This window comes from Aethalodelphis obliquidens, unplaced genomic scaffold, assembly GCF_003676395.1.
Source record: "Aethalodelphis obliquidens isolate GAN/ISIS:26980383/991018 unplaced genomic scaffold, ASM367639v1 scaffold20, whole genome shotgun sequence".
In the NCBI taxonomy this organism is placed as follows: domain Eukaryota; kingdom Metazoa; phylum Chordata; class Mammalia; order Artiodactyla; family Delphinidae; genus Aethalodelphis; species Aethalodelphis obliquidens.
In genome coordinates, this window is record NW_020837964.1 from 8,442,972 (window position 1) to 8,460,541 (window position 17,570).

At 47.9% G+C, this 17,570-nt stretch overlaps 1 long non-coding RNA gene across 3 annotated transcripts in view; it reads left to right on the forward strand.

Moving 5' to 3' along the window:
* The window catches only part of LOC113627320 (uncharacterized), a 241,568-nt gene that overhangs the window by 152,381 nt on the left and 71,617 nt on the right, over window positions 1–17,570 (forward strand). The gene's annotated exons all lie outside the window — the stretch shown is intronic.

Genomic DNA, 17,570 nt, shown 5'->3' on the forward strand with positions numbered 1-17,570 from the left:
GGGCTGCTCTTCATTGCGGTGCGCAGGCTTCTCAGTGTGGTGGCTTCTCTTGTTGCGGAGCACGGGCTCTAGGCACGCGGGCTTCAGTAGTTGTGGCATGCGGGCTCAGTGGTTGTGGCTTGAGGACTCTAGAGCGCAGGCTCAGTAGTCGTGGCGCACGGGCTTAGTTGCTCCGCGGCATGTGGGGTATTCCTGGACCAGGGCTCGAACCCGTGTCCCCTGCATTGGCAGGCGGATTCTCAGCCACTGTGCCACCAGGAAAGCCCACCACCCCCACTCTTTAACCTCTTACTCTGGTTTTCATTTGCTCTGTTCCCATTATATTTGGGAACAATTTCAGGTTCTTCTGTACTTTGCCATAAATACATAGACCCTTAGCTCTAAAGGGTCTTAGACATCAGAGGGGCCAATCCTCTTATGTTACAGGGGAGCGACATGAGACTTACGGCTATGCTGGGAGCCACCCAAGGTCCCCCGGCAAATGTTGGGCGAGTGAGGTACAGAACCTAGAATCTTCCAGCAAACCACACTGCTTGTTCAGCTCAATCATTCTCTTTCAAGATGGACAGATTTTGCCATCATAAAGTTTTACTGAGCCTGTGGCCTCAGTTGGTCAAGAGGGGAAGTTCTTTTTTTTTGGGGGGGGTGGTATTTTTGAGCTTTTCTCTCATACATAATTTGCTTACTGAACCAAACCTATAAAGCATATATACATTCTTTTTAATATTCTTTTCCATTATGATTTATCCCAGGATATTGAATATAGTTCCCTGTGCTATACAGTAGGACCCTGTTGTTTATCAGTTCTCTATATAATAGTTTGCATCTGCTAACCCCAAACTCCCACTCCATCCCTCCCCGACTCCCTCCCCCTTGGCAACCACAAGTCTGTTCTCTATGTCTGTGAGTCTGTTTCATAGATAGGTTCATTTGTGCCATATTTTAGATTCCACATATAAGTGTTATCCTATAGTATTGTCTTACTTTCTGACTTCATTTAGTATGAGAATCTCTAGTTGCATCCACGTTGCTGCATATGACATGATTTCGTTCTTTTTTATGGCTGAGTAGTATTCCACTGTATTTATGTACCACATTTTCTTTATCCATTCATCTGTCGACGGACATTGAGGTTGTTTCCATGTCTTCGCTATCGTGAATAGTGCTGCTATGAACATAAGGGTGCATGTATCTTTTTGAATTACAGTTTGGTCTGGGTATATGCCCAGGAATGGGATTGCTGGATCATATGGTAATTCTATTTTTAGTTTTCTGAGGACCCTCCATACTGTTTTCCATAGTGGCTGCACAAACTTACATTCGGGGTGGCGGGGGACAGTTCTTAAACACTGGTCTGCAAACAAAGTAATCATCAAATGACTGATATGAAAAATCAGATGAGTTTGGGCACTAGATCTAGACAATTATTTTGTCTGGTCTCCCGTTCTCTGATGGGAGGAAGAAATGTTACTTAACCTGTATTAAATGTTGAACATTTTAGAACCTGCAGCTGGACTCAGTGCTTAATTATTCACAGATTGCTTAGGGCCAAATGCTGTCTGCTGGGGCAAGGATTCTTTGGTTACCTACAACTCCAGTGCAGATAGGAAAACTTCATTTCACAACAGCAAAGGAATAGCCCCCCCTTAGGTAGAATGGTGGACTAGTTAAGCTTTCCAAAAGGGAAATTTGCATTATTTAGCCTTCAAATTTTACATCAGTACCTGAAACGTAGAACAAAGTACCTAGAAGATATTTGATAATCTCTAGTCTTGTGTAATTAAATGCAATTAATATGTAGCTATTCCAGATTCTGGAACTTACAAATCTGTCGGCAATTCTCGTCGGCAGGAGAGCATCCAACTGGGAACAGTCTCTTCTGGGTGGGAGGGACTCCGATTCAGCAGCAGCAAACTTTAAGATTCAAGATAGACTCTTGGTGTTTCCAACAGAAGACTTGAGGCTCATCTCTGTTGTGAATGGGGGTATTTGGGAAGATCAGGATTTATCAGAATGCCAGGGCTTGAAGATTTTAGCAGAATTTTTCACTTTCAGAGATGCAGTCAATCGTCTCTGGGTGTACCTAGAAAGAAACGTTATCTTCAGTGCTATAATTGAATTGATTTTCTATTTTTAAGATAAAGAACACCAACTTTTCCAACCAGAAGGAAATCTCTGCAGGCCGCTTTTCCTACATCTCTGTCTTAACCCTCTCCCCTCTGATGAATAGGTATTAGTTAATTTCTGGCCCATCAGTATGTCTTCTCAACCTCTGGAGAGACACAGAGCTCTTTCTCCTTCCTGCTGGGATGGCACTATGACTTTTCCCTGACTGTCCACCACCATGGAAAAACTCGCTTAGAGCTGTGGCTAGCAAACAAAACCCTGGAGGTATTTTAAAAAAATAAAGAAGACAGGGTAACGCGATGTGTGGAATTGGGCTTAAGCTCTGAAAGGTTTTTAATTCTGTCTCCACTGTTTACTCTTTGTGCGACCTGAGGCAAGGGAAATGACATCTCTGAACCTCAGTTTCCTCGTAGACATAACATTTTCCTCAGGTCATCATGATGGTAACATGCAATCCCTCCACTCTGGTTTCTTGCACAGTCCCTGGAGCAAGGTGAATCCCATAATTATTCTCTCTCTGTTAAAAAAAAAATTGGTATGAAGCCCCTATATCATTTTATAAATCCAGAACAGCTACCCTTACTTCAAAAAAGACACTGTGAAAACTTAAAAGGAAAGATAGATAGGACCGAGAGTTGAGCAAGGCTCTGAACGAAAACAAGAGGCAACCAACAATAACAGGGGATTTGCCGTAATCGTTTCTGAAGATCTTTCCTGAGTAACTTGGGGCTCTTGCACAATGGCCAACCGTGAATTTGACAAACAGAATGATTGTTTTGGTCTGTGGTAGGTCAGAGCACAGCAGTAGACCAGAAGGTCATGGAAGGGATTTAAATTGGGTAAATCTTTCAACCCCTTCTGACAGATTAAGTGTAGTCAGCCTTGATAGAAACTGCCAGTGGTAACTTCTGCATTTCCAAGGACCCACACACAAGCTGACACCTTGGGTGTTAATAGGCATTGCTGTGTTTGCTTTGGATGCGGTAATAAGTGCGAAGAGAATGAGACCTTCCCTAGATTCTTAGACATAATCACTTCTTGGATTTCACTAAGTTGAGGAATGAGGTTTCTCATTGAGGCTGCAAGACTAGGTGATGAGGTCATAGCCCCTTTTTGGTCGCTGCTTTAGGCCAGAGACCCAAGCCAGACTTTCAGCTTCCAGCTGACACATTCAGAAGAGAAAACATATGGTCATAATGTATATATTCTGTATTTTTTAGAGCGAGTGAGCCTTTTGCTCCGATTGCCCCCCTCTTGTTCGCACGCACACCCCCAGAGTTCCTGCAGTCAGCCACACTCACTAATGGGGACAGTCACGGATGGGATTTCAGGGAGGCTTGCTTTTTTTTTATTTGATGATGAGGAAAAGAGAGAGTATTGTGTATGAATTGGCCCGTCTCCTACAACCCTGTGGTATCAAGATGAAGAAACGTCATCAGGAAAATCAAGGCCGAAAACAGGAGTGCAAACTCCCAGTAGCAAATCTGAAGAGGGAGTCCTGCGGTTTAATAGAATGATAATATCAACAGTTGGACTATTTACACTAGTCCCCTCTTATCTCTGGGGATATGTTCCAAGACCCCCCCAGTGATGCCTGACACCTCGGATGGTACTGAGCCCTGTGTATACTATGTGTTTTCCTGTACTTTCGTACCTACGAGAAAGCTCCTGTTTAATCAGCTACTTTTAACCTGCCTGCATTGAGACTGTGCCTTGTCATTCATAACAACGCATAGAAGTTTCGTTTGGGCTCTCTTACCCTCCCCGACCCACAGCACACTAGTGGCCAGAGTTGACTCCCGCTTAGCCTGGAGAGAAGACTTTTTTAGCATGGGATTTTCTCGGGACTTTGGAGATTTTATGGTTCAAGTCCCCGCTCTTTGTAGGCTCCAAGGACCCTCAACTTTTCAGTCCAGGGGGCTCTTTCCACTTGCTCTCAGGAAGGAGAACTGGCTGGGGGATCATCTCCAGAATAGGTGGCCTGGACTCCTAGTTGGAACGTCTTCATCCCCACGCCCTCACCCAGTAGCAGCTCACGTAATTTTGCTGGCCTCTGTGTGTGACCTTTCATTCTTTGCTTTCCTCCTCCTCTTTCCATGACTAAACTTTAAACTCAGGGGTCACAACTTTCATCTGTGCATCCCTGGCAGTTTGCCTAGTATACTGCATACGGTAGGTGCACCATAAATGTCAGATATTGTAAGAAGGAATGGGAGATGGCTCAGTCAGCATGAAGCCAGACGGAGGATACATGGGCCTCTGACAGGCCCACTCTTTGGGATCTTTCTACTGGGGTGACTCCAGCCAGGACAGAGAGGGATGCTTCCCCAGCACTTCCCTAGCCAGGGTGCGTTCCTCACTGTGTTTCCAGAACCATCGCTCTTCCAGGGCCTAGGAAAACACTGACATCACAGAGGAGATGCAGCCCAAGTCTGGAGATTGGGGAGGTATTCCTCACAGAAGGCCAGGCATCCCTTCCTCAGATGCCTAGCGTGCTTTCCAGATCAAGACTTGGAGAAAAAACCCAGCCACCACCTCCTCTTTCTTAATGCCCTGCACTCAGCTCCCGTGACCCCGTTGCCCATCTCGGGCAGCCCCGGCATATCCCACGGCTGTCCACTTGTTGGTGCAATCCTTAAACTCCCTGGGCTCCACTAATGGCTCTGTGCCCACCTCACACCACTTTGGCAAACAGGCACAATCAGGTTTTAACCTCCCTCCCCCTCCTTCCCCGGTGCCTCTGATATTGCTTTACCTGCAGATTCTCAAAAACACATCTGTCTCCTTCCTCGATGAGTATGGTGGGAATTATTTTTCCCTGTCCAGCACCCTCAAAATACTTGTCTCTCCTATTGGGGTATATGCCCCCCAGGTTACATCGTAGCAACAATGTAACATTTTTTGATTGGGTTCTACCTCCCCTGTAAGGCCCTTGAGGGCACAAATGAGGTCTTTTCATTACCTCCCTGATGGAAATCTACCACCAGAGACTTACACATGTTTGGCACTTGGTACATATTCATGAAAAGAAATGGGATAAAACAACCTGGAATGAATAGATTCATTAAATGGGGCGTGATCCTGCATACCAGCTATCTGCAAAAGAATGTAGATATTTAACAAGCATTTAAAGTATCTTTAATTCTTTAAAATGGTCTTAATAATCTGCTTTAGGTAAAGGAAAATATAAGAAATGAAAATATATGTAGGAATCATTGTGAACTCTGATATACTCACTAGAATGGCTGAGGAGAAAGAGCGTGACACTGTAAAATGATGGAGAGGATTTGGAGCAACCTGAACTCCCACACGTTTTTGGAGGGAGAATAAAATTGTCAAAACCACTTTGGAAAACTGTTTAACAGCTTCTCAAAAAAGTTAAATACGCATCTACCTAATGACCCAGAAATTCTATTCCTAGATATTTATCCAAGAGAAATGAAGGCATGAATATACAAAAAGCCTTGTCTGAGAATGTTTATAACAGCTTTACTCATAAGAGCCAACGACTGGAAAAAGACCAAATGTGCATTGATAGGAAAAATGGATAAAGAAACTTGGATATAGTGAAAATGGAATATTATTCAGCAAAAAAGAAGGATAAGCTGCATACATGTGGCAACATGGATGAATCTCAGAAATAATGTACTGAGTGAAAGAAGTCAGACACAAAAGTACAAACCGTACGTACAATTCCATTTATATGAAATTCTAGAATATGCAAAACTAAGCTACGGTGGTAGAAATCAGACCCGAGGTTATTTCTGAGGTGAAGAATCGACTGGAAAATGGCACAAGGGAGCTTTTTGTGGTGATGGAAACATTGTGTGTCCTGGTTAGAGGCGGTGAGGTTACACAAGTGTATGTATTCATCAAAACACAGTCACCAGGGCGCTGAAGAGCATTTCTCTGTGTGTAAATGAAAACTCAGTTTAAGGAACTCACTTTGGATGCATTGTTTCTCAAGTCTCAAACAAAGAAAAGCCTAGAATTGGGGAGTAGAAAGTGACCTGGGGAAGCCACGTGGTACCACTCAGAATGTAGATGGAGAATCCCCCAGAGAAGGGACATGCTCATAATCACTGAGACTTTGTGGCTGGAGCAGCGGGAGAACTCAAGGCCTCATATGCAGGAGGGCTGGGAGCCACTGAGTGACCACTTGCAATGGGAATGCTGACCATTAAGTCCACCCTGCACTCCCCTGGCTTTAATGTTATCAGTTAATTGGCCACTGAACTTTGGTCAGCCTAGTGTACCCATCGACCCACCCCTACTCTGCCCCAGGCCCCTTCGCAACGTTTTCTGACGATACTTCACCAAGGAGGATGATTTCCCAAGCTTCATCTCCGTGAAGACCAGTGTGGAGCTAGGCTAGCAAGAAGAAACCAGAATTGCATTATCTCAATATAGGAACTCTGGTTTTGAGATCACTCTTAGGCTGTTGGAGAGTCTCTAAAAGAGATTCAGCAGCTCTGAGGGCAGGTGGAGGAAACCCTAGTAGTCATAAATCAGGAAAAGTATCCTGGGACCAGATTCAAGAGAAATCCAAGCTTCTACAGAGACTGAGGAGAGGTCACTGAGTCAAGCAGAAGAGGGAGTGAGAAGCAAATCCACCCATCACCTCACATCGCCCCTGCAAACCAAGCTGGGCTCTGTGCTGTGTTCTAAACCGTCTCTCTCTCTTGCCAGACTCAGGACCCTCCTGGGGGCCTCCACTCCCACCGCTGGCTCTTTACCCTTTACAGTAACCAGGCATCACTTGGATACCCGTGAGGGCGGTAGAGAGGGTCCGCCAGGCGCTATGTGGGCTCCAGCCCCATCATTTCCACAGAAGACAGAGAAGGGGCCGTATTAAACCACGGCACAACTCTGAGACAAAACCTAAGTTCTGAATCTTAAAAATATCAGGATGGGACGTTCTCTGTAGGATCCGGCTACATTGCGTATCAACTTAGATGGAAGGCACTTGGCGTCTAGCTGATTCTTTTCCTCCACTGCTCCTTGTTTAGCCAGGGACTTCCTCAGCAGGGCATCCACTCCACCTCCTTCCCTAAGGACCTCCGTATTTCCACTCTTACTGGAAGTGGGAACTCATGGGAAGGCCGGCCATGAGTTCCCAGCTGAAGGCTGTCTCTTGGAGAGAGGAAAGCTAGCTAATAGCTGTGCAAAACTTTTTTTGCAAGCTCCAAGGAGCCATCTCTTATTTCAATGCCAGGCACTTAGTAGATGCTTTAAAAAAAAAGAAAACACACACACATGTATTGATTGGGTAAAGAATGAGTGAACATTTGCTTTCTGGAATCTATAGCTTTTCATCTCAGTGTATTCTGGGGGAAGGAATCAACTTGAGGTTTGGAATCCAGTCAGTCTGTTATTTAAGGGTATCGCCTTGCCATGAGATGTGCTATGCTATGCTACGCGTAACACGTAACTTCTCTGAGCCTCAGGTTGCTCATGTCCTATATGGGGAAAATAATAATATTTAACTTAGAGCAGGGGCTTTTAGCCTGGAGTCCAGGAGTCCTTAAGGAGCCCTTAAAATTGAATGTCATGTTTGATACATGTGTACTTTTATGAAGGAAAGAGTTTTAGATTTCATCAGATTCTTTAACTAGGTTAGTGACTTTAAAAAAAAAAAAAGAAAGAAGGAAACCACTGCGGCCTTAGACTTTTTCACGTAGCTGGAGATAGCGTATATAAAGTGCCTGGGAACGCCAGACTCCACTGCAGCTTCTGTACAATCCCTGGCTGGCTGGAGGGGGCTTTCCGAGCTCTGTACCAGGCTGTCCCAACGCTGTGCGTCTGCAGCCCTCAAGATACACATTTTGAGCGACATACTAGGTCATCATCCGTCCACAAACCCTTTCCTCACTCTGGCCTCAGTTTCTTGTCTGTAATGTGAAAACGTCAGACTTGGTGTTCATTCGGACCTAGCAGGTGTTAATATCCTCACTGTGTGAGGAAGGACCAAAGTTACTAGCTCTGCGCTTCATTCTCCCGAGGGCTAAGGAGAGTGGTCTCTGCCTTTTAGCTCCAAGAATGTCTCCATCGTTGAATGGAAGTTAATTTTGGTGCAAAGACAATCAGGAGTCTGGGAAGAGGGTGGGAAGGCGTTCTCAGGACCACGCGAGGAGCAGAGTAGATGGACACCTTCGGGCTTGTTCATTGGTAAAGGGTGATGGGGTCATGGTGCGAGGGTTTTGGAGGAGCAAACGGGTTCAGAGGGGCAGAATGCAGGTGGGGTCACAGTTTCTCTGCTCGTTTCCAGTTGCTCAAGCTGCAAAAGGAAACTGAGATAAACACGTGTGTTTGGAGGACAAAGCACCGATTTGCCTAGATTTAGGCAGAAAAGAACCTCATTGGCTCTGTTCCTCTGTGGCTTGTTTCCAGGGGCTCTTGAAGCCCTCCTGTGGGAAAAGCACACCTCCTGTGGACCCCTTGTTTAGGGCAGCCTTTGGAACACACACTCTAGATGGCTGTGGGGAGGGAAGATGGGAGACTGAAGCAGCCTTCCCCCACCCCTCGCCTGACGTGCAGGCATCCGGGGAAGAGGCACAGAGAACCTGGTCACCCTTGGTTAGTTCTGCCGTGGGTCCATTAGGCGTCTCCAAGCATAGACGGAGTGAGTGTGTTGAACAAAATATGTTAGATGGGAAATTCTGGCACTGGCTAGAAGAACTGGAGATGCCACCTACCTTCAGGGTGCTGTGCGTCTCCACCCTTTCTGTGAACTGGATGCCTTCACGGGCCTCTCACCGCTGTGGCCTCTCCCGCTGCGGAGCACAGGCTCCGGACGCGCGGGCTCAGCGGCCATGGCTCACGGGCCCAGCCGCTCCGCGGCATGTGGGATCCTCCCGGACCGGGGCACGAACCCGCGAGCCCTGCATCAGCAGGCGGACTCTCAACCACTGCGCCACCAGGGAAGCCCCACGCTGTAGGTATCTTAACGTCATGTTAGAGTGTGTCCTGCTACTGTCTTTCGTTGCCTTAAAACACGTTTAGTAATTTGTCAATGCCGTGAGTTTTCTGGATAGCAGAGCTCCTTGGGGAGGCAAGTGCCGAGTTCTTTGCCATCCAAATGGTCATGGGACAGAATATCCCCTGGAGGGGATCACCCTCCCCCAGGGAGCTGCTAGAGCTTGGAATGTGGGACAGCCTCGGGCCCCTCCGCATTTATGGGGTGAAGGGGTGGGAATTGCCCCACCTGCTGGTTTGGGTGCCTTAAGTCCCATCCTTATCAGGCTTGTTGGCTCCCAAGGAATTCTCTTAGTCTTGGGCCCCCAGAGGCTGTTTGGGGGACACACCTGTATGGGCGTCACCTGGACCAGCCCACTAAGCCCTAGACTCTGTGACCTCACAGCCCTTCAGCAGCATCTGGTGTTTGCCTCATCCTGTCTGCTAGACTGTGGGGTCCCCTAGGACAAGTCTAGGTTAAAACCCGCCTCCCTCTGGGAAGCTTCCCAAACCAGTCCCTCAGTCTCCACCATGGCAGCAGACTCACAGCCTGGAGTCTCACTTCCCAAGTTGAATTATAACCGTTCACACAACGCGTTTTCTCTCTTTGTCTCCTTTGTTCATTCCAGAATTCTTTTCTCTCTCATTTTAGTTCTTTCCCTCCCTACCACCTGCTTGTTGTCAGTTTTAAAGTTCATTTGTTCAATCTTCATCTGCTCATTCATTCAAAACATTTATTGAGCACCTCAGCCCCTGCCATCATCAAACTCACTGTCTAATTGGTGAGGCAGGCAGTAATCCGATCGTCTTTTAAAATAAATAAGTGAACAGAAGAAAAGGAAAGTTGAAAACTGTGGCAGGTGCCGTGGAGGGGAATTACATCATGTACTGAGAGTGTAGAATATTGGGATATGACTCCAGCAAGTTAGGGGAGGCTCCCCTGAGGAGAGCAGAAGAGTAAGAAACGAGGCAGGGAGGAGAGAGTAGCATGTGCAAAGGCCCTGCGGTAGGAGAAACCATGGTGTCTGCTAGGCCTTGAAACAGGACTAGTGCGTCAAGAGCAAAAGGACCAAGGGGCAGCGTGATGCGAGACAGGCTGGAGAGGAGCGGGGAAAGGGTTGATTGGGCGATTGGTTGAATGTGCAGTTGGATGAATGAATGGGTGAGCGAGCGAGAATATTTCTTGCATCGTCACAGGGAATGATGAGAGAGTATTGGTTTTCAAGCCAAGATGGTTGAGTACCAGTTGCGTCCCTCCCTAGCACTAGTCCCTCTGTGATATGGGTTAAGTCAGCTCTGCTTTCTGAGCCTCCGTGTCTGCATCTGCTGTGATGGGGGCGTCATTGCAGTGACATTTTACGTTTTTCCTATGGACGCGCTTGTAAAGTTTACTCCAGGGTGTGCCGGTGGGTGCTCTAGGCAGATGCTTCCCCAGGCACGATGGTCCCAGGAATGCGTCAAGCCAGCCTGGTGTCAGGCAGCGGGGGATCGGTCACATCTGCCTTTTCACAACACACCATGCCCAGTGACACAGCACATCCCCAGCTACCCCTGGCCTCAAGGTGCCAGTCGAGACACACAGGCACTCAGTGTCGCCACGACTGAGGAACCATCTGAGAACAGACTCCCTTGTGCAGAATCACTTGTGCAAAAATAATAATAACATTAACGGTGAAATGTGAAAAGTCCTAAATCGTGTGAGGAGGAGAACCTGCCTGCTTTGCTATCAGAGGGCAGGAAAGCCTGGTGTGCCCGCCCCTGCCGTCTGTGCTGCAAGCTCCCCAGGTGTCCGCGCTAGACACGTAGCTCACCCGCACCGTAGCTGCGTGTCCTTCCATTTGTTTTCAGACCTCGCTTTGGGTCGTTCACCAGACAGCAGTGTTCGCTGTTCAGAGAGCCCTCGAGAGAGGACTCAGGCTCGGGCATGCCCTCCAGGGCTTTGCGAGGAAGACAGACAGAGGAGTCTCCATCTACAGTGTGTTACGGCCTGTAAATGCCCCAGCGGAGGTTCACTCATTCAGCCGGTCAGTGAGCAGATATTAAGGGCCAGGCAGTTTTAGGTGCCTGTGAACAAGACCCTCAGAATCCTTATCCCTCCTAGAGGAAGCAACAGTAAACCAAATAAATACATACCTCATACAGAGCATCAGACAGTAACACGGAGAGAAAGCCAGCAGAGGAGGCGGGTGGGGAGAGCAGGGGCAGAGGGGTGGGGTGCAGTTTTAAGTAGGATGGTCAGGTGAGCCCCACTGAGAAGGTGACATCTGAGCCAACAGGTGAAGGAAGCCTGCAGGGAACTGTTTTCAGGCAGAGGGAACAGAGAGCGCCTAGACCCTTGGTTAGAGGATGCCTGCAGGAGGGGCAAAGCCTCCCCGCTCCCACCACGGATGTGCCGGAGACAGAATGTTTGAGGTTTCGGCCCCAGGGTGCCAGCCAGACCCCGATCCATTGGTGTATTAGAATTCAATAGAAATCTCAGTGTCGCCAGTGTTTCCTAACCCCCCAACCCATTGCTTGCAGCTCTAACCATCTGTGCCATAACTTAGTATATGCCTGTGGTAGACAGAACAGAGGCCCCCCAGAGGTGTGCCCGTTCTAAACCCAGAACCCGTGAGCATGTTATCTTACACGGAAAACGAGACTTCGCAGATGTGATTACGGTAAGGGTCTTCATGGGGAGATTATCCAGGTGGGCCCATCATATTCACAAGGGTCCTTCTGGGAGGGTGCCTGGAGGGTCAGAGCCAGAAGAGATGTGACAAAGGAGGCAGAGGTCACGGTGACACAGGGCAACAGGCCAAGAAATGCAGGCAGCCTCTAGAAACTGGAAAAAAGGAGGAGTGGATTCTCCCCAGGAGCCTCCAGAACCAACGCAGCCCTGCCCACACCTTGATTATAGCCCCCGAGACCCATTTTGAACCTCTGACCTCCAGATCTGGAGGATAATAAATTTGTGTTCTTTTAAGTCGCTACGTCTGTGGTTAGCAGTTATAGAGGCAAAAGGAACTTAATGCAATTCCAAAATTATTTTATCTAACAGGAAGTGTATGTAGTGTTTATATAGTGCCAGGCCCCTTTCCAACTCCTTACAAATAACAGTTCATCCTTTCATCTCCATAAAGATTCTTCAGAGTCAGTACTGTTAGTATCTTCATTTTACGGATGAGGTCATTCAAGCACAGAGGGGTTAATTAATCTGCCTAGGGTCACACAGCTCTAAGTGGCATGGGCAGGATTTGAACCCAGGCCATCTGGCTTCAGGGGCAGCGCATTTCTGCTCTGATTGATTTTCTTACACTGGCATCAGTGACCCCATCAAGGCCCTTGCCTTTCTCAGAGCGGACCGTCATCTCTGCTCTTCAGCGTTTCTCACCTCAAGTGGACATCACGATGGTGAACCCGTGGACAGTGCTCAGAAAGGACCTCAGAGGCCACTAAATCAATATGGAAACTAATATTTGGTTCCATTTCTGAGGGAAAATGCAGAGATAATCAATCTTTTGTTTTAATTTTGTAGTGTAACCCAATACTTCTTACAGAGGCACAATTCATAAAATGCACGCTTTTAAAATGTACAATTCAGTGACTTTTAGTGTATTCACAAGGTTGTGCAGCTATCCCCAATTTCAGAAAATTTTCGTCATCCCCCAAAAGAAGCTCCACACCTGGAAACAGCACTGCCCCTCCCCCTACTCCCAGCCCCAGAAACACAAATCTGCTTCCTCTCTCTCTCTCTATGAATTTGCCTATTCTGGTCGTTTTATATAAATGGAATCATAGAAAATGTGACTCCTTCATTTAGCATAACGTTTTCAAGTTTCAACCACATCGTAGCTTGTATCCGTCCTTCATTCCTTTTCGTGGCTGAACAATATTCCGTTGTGTGGTGTAACACAAGTGTGTTTATCGATTCACCAGTTGATAGGCATATGGGTTGTGTCCACCTTTTGGCGATTATGAATGACACTGCCACGGACATTCACGTCATCGGTTTCCTCGTGCCTAATTAGGAGGGACTTCCAGACAGAGCCCAATAACTTCCAGAACCCTGTTGGCAGAACCCTGCAGGTAAGTTGCTGTTCTTACAGCCCATGGTCCTGCAGTGAGATGCTGACACCCCCTGGAAACAAACGTCAGGATTCAAGGGGCAGCAGGTCCACCTGGAGGGGCTGCAGTGTCCTCTGTCGTGAAGGTGGCAGGAGGAGATTCAGGAGCAGTTGTTTCAACCCTGCTCCTCCCTCACGTGCCATGCCAACCTGAGCACGCCCTTCCCCTCGCCGGGCCTCAGTTTCCCCATCTGTAAAGGAAGCTCTTCATGAAATGGGGGTGCTTATACTTGAAGACTGAACAGCTCCGAGCTGACATGCTGTTGTGGTTATTTCTTCTGCTGGGTCCGCTGAAGTACACGATGTTACACTGGTGTATGGTGTGCACTTTATGTGGATTGCATACGCTGAACAAAACACTGTTATCTTTTAAACGTAATATGGTATGTAAACGTTTATGACCGAAGGTTTTCAGCATTCACTTTGAATAGGATCATGCTTCTCAGGATCAGTTGGAGAGAAGGAAAAACAGTTCTGCCCCAAAGCTCTAATAACCAAAGGCCATGGATACATGCTTTTGTCAATAACAAAGAAAAACTATTGAAAACCTTAAACACGATGATACTAATAAGGGAATTGCATCACGTAATCACAACCACCTCTTCCAAGTTCATGTCTACACCAACCCTGACTCCAAGGAGGCATGTACCCTGGGCCTGAATGTGAAGCCAGGAGTCCCAAGGCTGTGACCGCATACCCCACTTGTCCCAGGGTGCCCCAAGGGACATGTCGGCCAGCAGCATTGCCGAGGGCAGGGCCACAGTAACCACCATGGCGGTAACACACTGAATAAGTGCTATTTCCATTGCACATACAACGGCAGGAACCAGCGTGGATGTGGCCTTCTCCTGCCCCGAAGCAAGTTAAAAATATTGCCTGCTTCTTTGCTCGCTCCCGTCTTAGCCCTGCACATTTAAAAATACACCCGTCAGTGGCTCTGCGTTTGAAAATGTATTTTGCATCTGATAATTACGATGCATTTAAAGGGCAAAATTAGAAAGCGCAGAATTAGGCTGGCGGCTTAATTAGCCCATTCTTTCCTCTAATGGGTGAAATTTGGGCAACCGTCTGCTCAAGGGGCACAAAGACCCCTAATAGGGCTGATGGAAATTCACCAGCTCCTCTGTCAACCCCGTCACTCAGCAAGCGGGATGGGGGGTTAACTGCGCGCCGAGAAATGTGAGACCCTCGAAGCAAGAAGATTACACCCTCTTGTCCTCAAGAAAATGACATGAGTGCGATTACAGAGTCATCTATCAACTGATAATAGACACACTAAGGGCTTCCCGGAGGCCTGGTGGAACCGAGGTGGCGATGGGATTGTATGTAAGTCAGCAGCTTGATGTGTTTGGCGATCACACCCCCGTTCTCACCTGAAGATCCGTTTCCCCTCCAGCCCTGGTCTTGCTAAGCAACTACTAAATGCCTTCCTCTGCTCACTGGGGCTGGCCACTGTTCCCAGGCTCCTGAGCTATTCTCGGAAGGCGCAGTGAGCTGGCCAGGACAGGTTTGGAAACTTCCAAGGACCTTCCAAGTGCCGCGCGCCTGGATTTTCTGCAATTTGATTCCACGTTCCTGATAAAGTTATCTTGATGGCTGCACTGAGCTTTCCCTGCACCCAGACGGGCGGATCCGTCCCCAGCTTTCAAGAGGGGAGTTTTCTCTCTTCGGGTCGCCATGGCCCTTCACAAGCCGGGACAGGCCCCACCGAGTGGAGGCGAAGTGATCCCAGGTATGAGTCATCCTGATGAATCAGATGTGTCCCTACTTTTTTTTTTTCTAAGCTGCGGGTTTCTTCATAACAGAGGCTGTGTTGTTCTTTTTGCAGCCAGATCTAGAAGCCCTCTGCACACTGAGAAGGAGGCTCTGCTCTGCTGCGTCCAGCAGACAGAACTCAGGATGGGCCGCCCCCGCTTCTGGCCGCCCAGAATTTTCTGACACAATCCATGGGGCAGCCTCAGAGCTATGGAAAGGGCCTGAGATCTGAGGTTGAACCCGGATTCTGGAGACCTGGGTGGTCTCAGACAGGACATTTTGCCTCCCTGAGGTGAACCCTCAGACTTGTAGAATTGCTGTAAAAATGCGTTCATTGGAGAGAGCAGTTCTCAACCAGGAGCCACTGTGCCTCCCAGGAGACATTTGACGATGTTTTGGAACACACTTGGTTATCGCAAGTGTCATCTTTACCATCCTCTATGTCGCACTCGGTGCCACAGAAGAATCCTTTGTCGCCAACAGTCAGTCAAAATTCGGGAATTTGTTTTCAGTGTTTCATGATCTTTAAAAAGAAAATGGATATGACCCCAAATTACGCAGGGAAACGGGGGACAGAGCAGGGAAACCGTGTCCCTGCCATGTTCATACTGTCAACTTTCTTTGTTTTTTAACCTGTTTAACTTGGCTTCATGACCATTTTTGGCCATTTCCTTCCAGAGAGCCAAAACAAAACAAAAAAAGAATAGGTTGCTAGAAAAAAAGGCATAGGTTGCTCGAAAAGGTATAAAATATTTCTAAAGCCTAGTGATTGGAATTTCTCCAGCCCCAAGCAGAATGGCTTTACCCAGAGTCCACTTGAAAGCCAAAATGGTAGCCTCAGGCAGGATTCCCGAGACAGAAAAAAAGATTCAGCAGCTGGAGCCTGGCAGACCCCTTGGAAGGGTGAGAAAAAGTGGGAAGGTCTGAGTAGGGATCTCCTGGGGCCTCTTAACTCCTTGCAGAAACACCTTCCCTCTACAGCAAACAGGACTCTCTCACCCCTTGTATTTGCAACACAGAGAGTAGCAGAGGAGAGGACAGACAGTATTGTGATTGTCTGTAATCGAGAAAGAAGAAATCCAGCAAAACCCCACCATGGGATAAACAGAGCCCAGGCAATGCTGAAAAAACTTCCACCCACCAGGTTTTTAGGGTGCTTGATTTACCATTCAAGTGAGCACAGCTGCGAGGAGGGGACCCGGCTCAGAGCCGAGGAGGGGACCCGGCTCAGAGCCAAGAAGGGGAGAGAAGGGTAGCACGTGAACAAAGAGGAAGAGGATTGTTTGCAGACTAGACTATTAAAGTGACTTGGAAATAGTTCCCCTCGTTCCTCCCTGCATAAAATAGTTGTCTCTTTCAGAGGGAGGACCCCAAACTCCCAGATGGAGCCCTTAAGTGCTGTTTACGCAGTGTGCTAATTGCAGTTATAGGACCCACCCCTAGCCGTTGCTCAGCTTCTGTCCAGTTTTCCCTCAGGAGCTTCCTTGGTAGCAGCCCTATTTGTGGGTTTTCCTCTCAGCCCCCAACAATGAGCGTAAATGGGAAATATGGTGCAGCCGACGCTGAGTGGCTGTGGCTTCTGGACAGCAGGGATGCTGTCCACACGGAGTGGGTCTGTCCGGAGTCAGAATGACCTTCTTTCGGGACAGGGTCTGAGGCTCAGCATCACCAGAGTTTTCCCTACAGAGCTTCTGGGAGCCTTGGTTTGGGGTCACCTTCACGTTGTCATGGGGAGTGGCTACATTAGTCACCGGTGGGTCTCACGTTTATTCTAAAATTAGCAGCAGGAATGATATAGCTTCCCTTAAGTAGCTGTTCATAGCTTGATGAAATGCTCCCGTCACTGCATAGAAGTCAGGGTCGGCCAGACACTTGCTGTGCGTGGGCTGTGACCATCACCTTGAGGGTATATACAGTTGGAACTTGCTCCCTGGCTCTTCTCATTCAACATTCTCCGCCCTTTATCATGCCTTTAGCCCCTCAAGCTCCCAGGCAGATCCCATTTTATCCATTTCCGGTGACTGCCCTAACAATTGCCTCAAACTCAGTGGCTCAAAACAACACACACTCATTCTCTTACAGTTCTGGGAGTCAGAATTCTAGCAAGGGTCTCACTAGGCTACAGACACGGTGCCGGCAGGGCTGCGTTCCTCGGAAACTCTAGGGGAGAATCTATGTCTTGGCCTTTCCAGCTTCTAGAAGCTGCCCACCTGCTTGATTCCTGGCCCCTTCCTCCGTCTTCACCTCTCCGTCTTCAAAGCCAGCAGTGGCAAGTCTAGCCCTTCTTACATCACATCACCTCTTTTGCTTTCCCTTGCACTTTTAAGAACACCCTTCTAATCCGGGACACTCTCCCTATCTTAAAATCAGCTAATTAGCAGCCTTAATTCCACCTGCAACTTTAATTACCCTTTGCTGTGTAATCTCACATATTCACAGATTCTGGGGAGTAGGACATCTTCGGGGGCCATTATCTACCTACCACACTTTGCGTTCTGACGGTCTGTATCTCATCGCCTCCAATTGGCGGTTACACAGCTAGCCTTGCAGGTAGCATCCTGTGTGATCATCTTGGATTTGGGGACTTACCTGCTCACAGATAGAACACACTCATGACACATGCACACA